Below are 11,222 nucleotides of genomic sequence, written 5' to 3'. Positions count from 1 at the left end.
AATTCTACATTGGACGATTCTGGGCTTGTTCCTCCCTCTCCTCCACCCTCTGACAACTTCATGCCACCTATTAAAATTCTTCGCAATGATGTTTTCCATGCCCTCGCTGGCCTAAACCCTCGGAAGGCTTATGGACCGGATGGGGTCCCTCCTATTGTTCTCCGAAACAATGCCTCCATGCTTGCACCTTGCCTATTCAAATTCTTTCAGCTCTGTCTGTCAACACTACCTTTCCTTCTTGCTGGAAGTTTACTACATTCAACCTGTTCCTAAAAAGGGTGACCGTTCTAATCCCTCAAACTACCATCCTATTGCTTTAATTTCCTGCCTATCTAAAGTTTTTGAATCTATCTTCAACAGGAAGATTCTTAAACATCTATCACTCCACAACCTTCTATCTGATCGCCAGTATGGGTTCCGTCAAGGCCGCTCTACTGGTGATCTTCTGGCTTTCCTTACTGAGTCTTGGTCATCCTCTTTTAGAGATTTTGGTGAAACTTTTGCTGTTGCCTTGGACATAATTATCAAAAGCTTTTGATAGAGTCTGGCACAAAGCTTTGATTTCCAAACTACCCTCCTACGGTTTCTATCCTTCTCTCTGTTTACTTCATCTCAAGTTTCCTTTTTGACCGTTCTATTGCTGCTGTGGTAGACGGTCACTGTTCTTCTCCTAAATCAATTAACAGTGGTGTTCCTCAGGGTTCTGTCCTGTCACCCACTCTCTTCTTATTATTCATTAATGATCTTCTAAACCAAACTTCTTGTCCTATCCATTCCTACGCTGAAGATACCACCCTGCACTTTTCCACGTCTTTTCATAGACGTCCAACCCTTCAGGAGGTAAACATATCACGCAGGGAAGCCACAGAACGCCTGACTTCTGATCTTTCTAAAATTTCTCATTGGGGCAGAACAAACTTGATATTGTTCAATGCCTCAAAAAATCAATTCCTCCATCTATCAACTCGACACAACCTTCCAGACAACTATCCCCTCTTCTTCAATGACACTCAACTGTCCCCCTCTTCTACATTGAACATCCTCGGTCTGTCCTTTACTTATAATCTGAACTGGAAACTTCACATCTCATCTCTAGCTAAAACAGCTTTTATGAAGTTAGGTGTTCTGAGACGTCTCCGCCAGTTTTTCTCACCCACCCAGCTGCTAACTCTGTACAAGGGCCTTATCCGTCCATGTATGGAGTATGCTTCACATGTCTGAGGGGGGTTCCACTCATACTGCTTTTCTAGACAGGGTGGAATCAAAAGCTTTTCGTCTCATCAACTCCTCTCCTCTAACTGACTGTCTTTAGCTTCTCTCTCACCGCCGCAATGTTGCATATCTAGCTGTCTTCTACCGCTATTTTCATGCTAACTGCTCTTCTGATCTTGCTAACTGCATGCCTCCCCTCCTTCCGTGGCCTCGCTGCACATGACTTTCTTCGTTCTCTCACCCCTATTCTGTCCACTTCTCTAACGCAAGAGTTAACTAGTATTCTCAATAATTCATCCCTTTCTCTGGTAAACTCTGGAACTCCCTGCCTGCTTCCGTATTTCCACCTTCCTATGAATTGAATTCCTTCAAGAGGGAGGTTTCAAGACACTTATTCATCATTTTTTTTATTTTTTTTTGCATTTCAGTGGGCATTTTTTTTATTACATTTTTGTTGCCCTTGGCCAGTGTCCTTCCTACATAAAAAAGAAAAATAGTAGTAGTAGTAGCAGTAGTAGTAGTAGTAGTAGTAGTAGTAATGCTATTTTTCATATATTTAGTAATTTTTTTTTTCATATTAATATTTATATTTATATTTTTGTTTTGTTTTGACATTCATACGAATGCTATAAAGGTGAAGCATAGAAATTTATTTGATTAATTAATTAATTTATATATCTATTTATTTTGATTTTTTAAATTAATTAATTAATTTATTTTTATTATTATTATTTTTTTTTTATGTCTCTATGATAACCAAAGCATTATAGACCTTATGAAAGCACATATCCTTTAGAGTCTTGCCCTACAAAAGATTCTGTAAAGTAAAAAATAAAGGGAATAAGTGTCAGTGACGTTTGATGAATAGAGGAAGGCATGGCAGAAATTACCATAAAACGTATATAAATGAAAATTTATCTGTCTCGTATTTTCCCACTTGCGTTTGCTTCTTGAAAATTTAACTGGGTGGGTCATGTAGCAGACATATTGTTCTTTCCTCCATTGTAGTTTGTTTCCAGCAAGCCCCCTAAATAAAGTTTTTTTTTTTTTTTTTTTTTTTTTTTAAAGAAATGAGGAATTACATTCTAACGCTGATCACTGAGCGTAGACGAGCTTATCCTCAAGGACGTTACCTCTCTCTCTCTCTCTCTCTCTCTTTCTGTCTCTTAGTGAAGAAGAATTAACATAAGTAAATAAGACTTTAAATAAAAAGAATATATATATATATATATATATATATATATATATATATATATATATATATATATATATATATATATATATATATATATATATATATATATATATATATCAAAGACAATGAATATCCTCTGGGGAAGGGGTGACAATCCTTATTTAACCCTTAATTTCAGTTGAATTTTGACAAGTCTACGTTAAAATGTTTCCATTTTTCTGCAGTGATAAAGAAACGTAGAGGGGTAGCTAATATATTTAGTTGTTAATTGTATCTTTTTTCTTTCTTTTTTTCATTTATTCTTTTATTAATTTTTCTTTTCATTGCTTAATTATGCATTATGCCGACACTGCAGGTTACAATTGCAGATATTGCAAGTATTTTTGACACAATACAAGCACATCCAGCTAAACTATTGATACAGTATAGAGAGAGTATTTCGATTGCATACCTTATTCTTCATCTTCTTTTCTTCTTCTTTTGTTTTTTTTTAATAAATATAATAATAAATAAATAAGTAAATAGGTATTGTCAAATGAAATCGTCGAGATTACACAGGGGTTTCGGGCAATACTTGGATGGGTGACTGACTACACAAGCCTCATCTGTCTGAAAAAAAAAAAAAAATGAAAAAAAATAAGAATAAGAATAGGGAGAATGAACGAAAATTTTCAGTAATAAAGATAACAGTAAGAATTATTATAACAAGAATAAGAAAAATTACAATAAAGGAATATAAAAAAAAAGAAAGAAAGCATCCCATGTCTTTCTTCCTAATTGTCATAGAAGGGTGAATTCTTTTGTATATTTTCCAACATTTCCAATACAACGATATGAATGGGGGAAGAAAGAATAAGAATAATAGAAAGAAGGCCTCCCAACACCTAGTTCTTCGGTCTTGGCCAATTAGCTAACGGCGGGATCAGCGCAGTTAAGCAGGGGGTCCGGGCAGAACTTGGATGGGTGACCACAAAAGCCTCATCTCTCTGAGAATAGAAAAAAATAGCAATAAGAATGAGGAGAATGAACGAAAAACGAAAATAATAAAATAACAATAACAACTATGATAAAAATAAGAAGATTATAAAAAGAACAAAATACGGGAAAAAAGTAATAATATATCTCTCTTGCTAATTGTCGTAGAATTATGAATGAAGGGTTAATTTTAGTGCATATTTTCCAACATTTTCAGCACAACAATGCAACAACAATACAGGAAAGAATAAGAATAAGAGAAATAAGCCCTCCCAACACCTTGTTCTCCGCTCTTGACCAATCAGCTGACGGCGGGATCAGCAAGGTTAAGCAGGGGGTCCGGACAGAACTTGGATGGGTGACCGCACAAGCCTCATCTCTCTAAAAGTAGGATAAATAAGAATAAGAATAGGAAGAATAATAAAAAAAAATGAAAATAATAAAGATAACAATATTAATTATGACAAGAATAAGAAAAAAATAGAATAAAAAGAATGAAAAAAATAAGAATATCACAACTTTCTTGCTAATTGTCTTAGAATTTTAAATGACATGTCAGTTCTGCTGTATATTTTCCAAGATTTGTTATGAATGAGGGAAGAAAGAATAAGAATAAGAATAAGAATAAGAACAAAATGAATTAGACTAACAATAATGATCACATCTTTCATGCGGTGACTGCGGTTAATAGCCTTGGTGCCTTCAGAAACAGCGTGTTTTGCCAGTTAACCAGGCAGAAGAAGACGGACAGCGGTCTGGATTTCCCGGCTGGTGATGGTGGAGCGCTTGTTATAGTGTGCCAGGCGGGATGCCTCGGCAGCGATCTCGAAAATGTCATTCACGAACGAGTTCATGATTGACATGGCCTTGGAGGACACGCCAGTGTCTGGGTGGACTTGCTTGAGCACCTTGTAGATGTAGATGGAGTAGCTCTCCTTCCTCCAATGGCCTTCTGTGCCTTGCCAGCTGGCAGCCTTTCCTGATGCTTTGGGAGGCATAGTGTCGCCGTACTGCTGTGAGAACGAGTGTGCGTTTTCATTCAAATTCAAATTTTTATTAAGACAAAGGATATAAGGCACGGAAAAATAGTATGAGGTGGATAGTGTCCGGGCAGTCAAGCTGTTTTTTGATAAGTGATGAGGTGTAACAATTGGCTCTCTCCTTAATTTCTAACAGAGGAATTATAAGGTACATGTAACACATATTTACCTACCATATATACACAAACACTTGTATATTCATATATAGAAATATATACAAACTCATATACACACAAACATATTCGTATTTATATAAACACATACATGACATACTTTCATAAAGATTATATAATTTGGAAGGGTCCCATCTACCGGTAATTGCTGGGTCATGCTCGATGATCAACAGGCTCGTGGGAACCATGCATGTTGGTGGTTTGGTGCCTCTTGGTGTAGCTCCAGTTGAACTGTTCCCAGCCCATATCCTTGAGTCGCTTCCAGACTCCGGACGCCAGGTTGTGGAGCCTGACTTTGAGGGCTGGGATTGAAGCCTCTTCATGCATGGCTTCCGCTGTTGTGAAGTCGTCCCATCTGAGGTTGAGGGCAAACTTCAGTGCAGCATCACCCGTTGGAGCCTGCTGATGACTGACCTGCTGAGGGCGTGTATCTACGTCAGGACTGGGATCACCAGAGTCTTGATGAGGTGGAGTTTGAGCCCGCGGTCCAAGTCTCGGAAGCGGTACAGGGCTCCCAAGGTCCTCCTGGCTTGCTTGACACGGTTCGTCACGTGGGAGGTATATCCACGACCTGAGATTTGTAGTCCCAGGAGCCTCTCGTGGGCAAGTCGACGCCTCGTTGACCAGCTGCTGGATTTTGGGTGGCCAGGGGGACGACCGCGAACTTGTTGAGGTTCGTCCTGATCCTCCATTCCTCCTCGAATGCGTTGACTCTGGCGATTTCCTCCCAGTCCTGGAATTAAGCATCCTGGATGACCGACCTGGATGGAAGACGAGCTGCGTGACGTCGTCCGCATACTGGACGTTGATCCCTGCCAGAGAGCTTGGGCAGTCACAAGTGTAAATGGTGTACAGTGTTGGGGAGAGGACACTTGGGGGACCCCGGTGGAGAAAAGGCGGTCCAGCGCAGGAGCCTATCTTAACCCTGGCGGTTCTGTCCTCCAGGAAGTCGCAAAGCAATCGTTCTATGGGACGGGAGCCCCAGGTGTAAGATCTTGAACTTGAGTCCAAGATGCCACCCTTGTCAAATGCCTTGCTGACATCCCGTAGGACGAGGTTGCACCTACTACCAGACGCTTTCTGGATCGCCAAGGTCTCCGTGACGACTGCGATGGCATGCGCCGTTCCCACTCCTCTTCGGAATCCATACTACTGTACACGCCAGCTCCTCCAGGTGGTCACGCAGGCGCTTCGTAACTACCCTCTAGCATTTTTCCGGTTTCCAGGAGAGATATGGGACGATAGCTGTCTGAGGGATGGATCCTTTCCAGGCTTTACTATCATCCTCATTTCTGTTGAAACCGTCCGGGAAGTAACCTGCAGAGAGAGCAGCATTGAAAATGTCCCGAAGCCTAACGCCGGGACTGGAAGATGGGACAAAATTAGTTTATTTATTGAGCTTCTTCCTGGGCAGGTGGCTTTGCTGGATTTGATGGCAGACCGGAGCTCCTCAGAGGATATGAGGCAGTCGAGTGCCGTGGCACCCGACAATTCAGCCCTGTCGTGTGGAGTTGTTCTGTCAATGTTCTGTCGGAGGTAATCCAACACGTTGTCGTTGTCTTCATAGTCCTCGTCATCATTCTGGAAGACAGGCTCCCATCTGTCAGTTAATAGTCTTACCTTTTCTTCAGCAGAGTAGTGTCTTTGTCCGTTGCTGTCTGTTAGGAACGTAGAGTTTGGTCCGGTAGATCGTCCTGAGAGTCTACTTCCTTCCAAAATTTTTTTGGGTGTTTGTGAGAAGAGGCCAGCCTTGCAAGGGACTGAGCCCAACAGGTTGTAGCCTCTTCCCTTCTTGAGTCCGTTAGTGACTGTCTTAACTGTCTGTATCGTCTGTAATTGTCATATGTCCACCCTGTAGTTCTAGCGTTGTCACGTAATGCCTGGAGCTGAATGCGAGTCAATTGTGTCCTCCTGGAGGGTCTGGGGCAAGGGATGGTTCTATATGAGGTCTTGGGTATGTGTTTGTCAGCTACTGTCCTAACGGTCTGCATCCAGTCATCAAGGGCGCTATCAATTTCTTCTAGTCTGGCATGGGAGATGTCGTGCTGTGAAGTCATGTCTAGCTGTCTGTCGTCTTTGAAATGGTCCCAGTTAGCTGAGTGAAAGGAGAAAGTAGGGGAGATGGGGACGAGAATGGGTGAAGAACAGATGTCAATGATCATGGGGAGGTGATCACTGGAAGTGATCCAGGGCGGATGGAATGAGCAAAAGGGTTGAAGGGGTTGATGAGCACAATGTCGGGTGAGGAGGAAGAGACTGGGCCAAAGAAGGTGAAGAAAGGTCCGATGTGCTTTACTGTCTGTAGTTGGAGAAGGTTGTCCAAGTCACGTCCTACAGAATTGGAGTATCCTAGTGTTGGGTGTCTGGCGTTTAGGTCCCCCGCAAAGAACACGGGGGAATGTCGTCTGAAGAGGCGGAGAAAGTCAGGATGAGGTAAAAGGGGCGTCTAGGGGGAAGGTAGGAAGTGGCAATGGTCAAGGGGCCGTCTTCTGTTTCAATGTCAATGGCTAGTGTCTCTGATATGAAGTCGTCCTCTAGTCTAGTATACATCAGGCTATTTCTGAAGGCAATAGCTACGCCATCATTTGGTTCGTTGGTGGAGTTGCGTTGGATAATCCTGTATCCTGGAATTTTTAATCTCTTGTCATGAGTTAGTCCGTGGCTGTTTACTAAAATTATGTCCGGGTCAAATTGTCTGTAAGTATTGTTTAGGTCGTACTTACGTCCGTCCCAGGCTAGTACGTTGTGCTGGATTACCTTAAGTCGAGTCATCGTCCTGTCTTGGGGCGAACCTGCTTCCTCTGGCGAGAAGTCCGGGTCCGCTGTTCAGGTGGGGGTCCTGCATGCTGGGAACGTTCGGAATGAGGCTCGGATTTTGAGGGTCTTGGAGGGTCCTGACGTCGTGGAGATTAGGGGGAGGTCCTTTTGAATTGTGTGTGCGCAGTGACAGAGGTAGCATCTTCCACATCTACTTCCTCTCCTTCTGGGTCTGACTCTTCTTCTTCCGATGAGGATGAGTACCCATCCCCATCGGTGGCCAGGGAAGATGAGTCCTGCCCAGGCTGGGAGGGAGCAGGTCCTTCCTGGGGGTCCTGGACGGGGCTCATTTTCCCCGTTATAGCCCTGATGATGGCCTGGGAAGTTGGGCGGCAGCCTGATGTCCGGGAGACCGTTCATTGCCAGACTAGCTGAGAGCGTGGTCTGGAAGGAACCCGGTTCGGCACAGTTCACCATGTGGGCGTGCATGACGCACACCAGTCCTGTAAGGTTTAGTCCCTGTGTACCTTCGGAGGCTGGAGAAGAGGCTGCCTGGGCATATGAGATGGAGGTGCTCCTTGTTGATTCCGTACGCAGACGCTCCTCCTTTTCTTTATAGGCCTTTTCCTGGCTGGACAGCGCATGGCCATGCAGCTGTGAGCCTGGCCGCAGTGAAGGCACTGTTTGATTGGAGATGAGCATTCTCTGAAGGTGTGGTCATTACTACTGCACTCAGAGCACACCTTGTATCCTTGGGGGCAGGGGCATTGCTTTGTTGAGTGGTCTTCTATGGCATAACAGGTGTTACAAGTGAGGAGAGGGATGTACGTCTCCTCCTTTATCTGATGAGGAGGAACTGATATGGAGAAGAGGAGAAGGCCTTCTGAGGTGCCCTACGTGCCATTTCGCTTGACCGGAAGGTGAACTTAACAGTGTTGGACCTGGGGAATTTGTAGATCTCCTCTAATTTCGCCCAGGTCTGCACACGTTCCACTTCTTTTTCATCTCACATGCCTCATGTTGGTAGACAAGGTCGTCCAGTCGGAAGCATAGGACAGTCCTCTGAGCTTTAGGTCCGGGGGAAGAAGGGCCGTGAAGTTTTCAGAAGAGAGTTTTGCAGTACATCCTCTTGAAAGATAGCGTCGGTGTCCTTGTCTGTGGCCGTTAGGACAACCACAGAATCAGTGGTGGGGATGAGACGAGTAACTCGCACTGTTGGGGCAATGAGCTGCAGGAGGCGGCTTCTGGAGGCGAGCTCCTTGGGCCTGGGATGCTTTATTTTGACACGACCCATGGTTGGGGACACTGCGGACACTGGGGAGTGTCACCGGAGCATTAAGAGGGCAGCTACTACTCCGACATAGCACTGGGTCACAGCACACTTCCACTTCACACTAGCACAGAGTATGTAATCCTGGGCACCGTGGGGGAAGTCTTGGAGCACTTGCTAAAGGGCAGGAACACAGGGGCACTTTGCTTGCACTCACTTCGAGGTTTGGGTATAATCCTGGGCACTTTGATAAATCCTGGGCACAGTGGGGGTGTGTATACTTCACACTAGCACAGAAGGTAGGTATGTAATCCTGGGCACCATGGCGGAAATCTTTAGACACTTGCTAAAGGGCGGTACTTGGAAGGATAAGAACCGCGTAAAATTGGCCGCTGGGGGTGGGGAAAAGACACTAGGGAGGAGCTGGGAGGGAGCACAAGAAAACGTACACTACAGTTGGGAATGCGCTCGGCTAGATCTGGCTGCCGAGTGAGCCGCGCTGGGCTGAGAGGGGGCGGGACGGTTGGCCGCTGATTCACCGGCGTAGAGCAGTGGTGCTTGGCCGGCCCGGTAGTCAGTCCGCGCGGGAAAGATGTGTGTGGGTCTTGACTCGGCCGGGTCTGGCGGCCGAGTGAGCGCGCGGGGCTGTGAGACGGGGCGGGGCAGCCGGCTGCTGATTAGCCGGCGTGTGAGGAAGGGATGCTCACCCAAACCAAGCAGATAATGAATGAGAGATGTTGTCTTGAATGTGTGGACATAGAAGGAGCACTGTGGATGGTGGATTAGACTGGCATTGTGGCACTAACAGCTGGCACTGGAGTGGCACTGGAGTGGAGAGGGCAATTGCCTGGCACTGTGTGGTGGCAGAAGTGGATGATGGGGGCCTGGGTGCCGAGGGAGCACCGGTGGAAGCGATGCGATAAAGGCCAAGCAAGTTTCCTTCCGGGTGTCTCCTGTGCCAGGTAAGTATGATTTTGGCCAGTGCAGGGTAGCGGCGCGGTGCGCGCAGCATGCTGATGATTCCCTAAGGAGCTGCCCTGTTTTCTCCTGTCGTAGACGCCCTTGGAGGGGCCAGAGTCGCCCGGAGACGATTCGTCTTGCCCCCAGATGTCCTTGCTGGAGAGGGCGGCGCCTTTGGCGACCTATTTAGACTCTTCAGGGCTTCTTCTAGAATTTCTTCGGTGTTTCTTCGGTGTCTTCTGACTCTTCAGCGGCGTCTTCTTGGAGAGGGAAAGGAGCACGTCCTTACTGTTTGGCTGCTGGTGTGTGTGTGCCTTGTGTCGTGTGATGTGTGCGTTTTCTCAGTTGAAAAGTGGTATATATAAAAGCGTGCCTACTCAGGATCAGGAGTCGCCACCTCAGCGAGCGTCCCGATTGAGCGCTCTGGGCTGATCTGATCTCGCGTATATATAGAAGCCGTTTTTCCCAAAATTCACCACTGTCACGCAGAGCTACCGACGAGGTTAGAGTGCAATTTTCGCGCCTCATTTATCACCAACAACAACAACTACTACTACTACTACCACAACATCCATTATCATGTCTGGACGCGGCAAGGGAGGAAAGGTGGCTGGAAAGTCAATGTCCTGTTCCAGTCGTGCTGGATTCCAGTTCTCGGTCGGCAGGGATTCACCGCCTTCTAAGGAAAGGCATTTCCATGCTGAGTGCGTGGGTGCTGGTGCCCCCGTGTACCTTGCGACAAGTTGCGGAGTACCTGGCTGCTGGAAGTCCTTGAGCTTGCCGGCAATGCCGCCTGTGACAACAAGAAGACTCGCATCTACCCACGTCGCCTGCAGCTGGCCATCCGCAACGACGAGGAACTTAACAAGTCTTCTCTCCGGAGTCACCATTGCACAGGGTGGCGTGCTGCCCAACATTCAGGCCGTGCTCCTTCCCAAGAAGACTGAGAAGAAGTAAATAAAGGGCCTCCCTCCCCTTCAGCCAATATCACCATTAATCTGGCTCCTCTTCGGAGCCACACGTTCAAACATCTAGAGAGTTGTGTAGACTATACTGGTATATCAATAATAAGCAAGTAGTGTATTTATTTTCGAGTTAGTTATTTGTTATTATTATTATTATTATTGAATCAGGCACGCAAGTGACCGAGAATAAATATGTATACTATATTTCTACTAATGTACCTGCTGTGTGTCACAGTGGAGAGTTGATTAGATGTGTTGCCTATTGTGATATGTTGAGCGTCTTTTTCATCTCAATGTATATTTTGTTTTATGAGAAACTGAGAACGATGAGGGGCGGGATCATTGAAATAAGTCAATGATAATAATAATAATAATAATAATAATAATAATAATAATAATAATAATAATAATAATGATAATAATAATAATAATAATGATACTTGGAGAAGACTCGATGAAGTGAGAAAGATGTGGTTATAATTAATAATGGTTTCTTTTCTTAGCTCAGATAGTGATAGTGTGAACATGGTTATGAGAAAGTAGTAGTAATAATAGTAGTCTATGGTCCTTTCTTTCTTTTCATGTTTGTGGACCTTAAAAAGGTCCGGGAGATGATGTTATTCAATGATGATAATGCAAGCTGAATAGTTGGCACCATCTTGACAATGGAGCGAT

The sequence above is a fragment of the Scylla paramamosain genome, chromosome 27 (assembly GCF_035594125.1).
Source record: "Scylla paramamosain isolate STU-SP2022 chromosome 27, ASM3559412v1, whole genome shotgun sequence".
Lineage (NCBI taxonomy): Eukaryota > Metazoa > Arthropoda > Malacostraca > Decapoda > Portunidae > Scylla > Scylla paramamosain.
The sequence above is the reverse complement of the archived record's forward strand: the minus strand, read 5'-3'. Positions refer to the sequence as shown.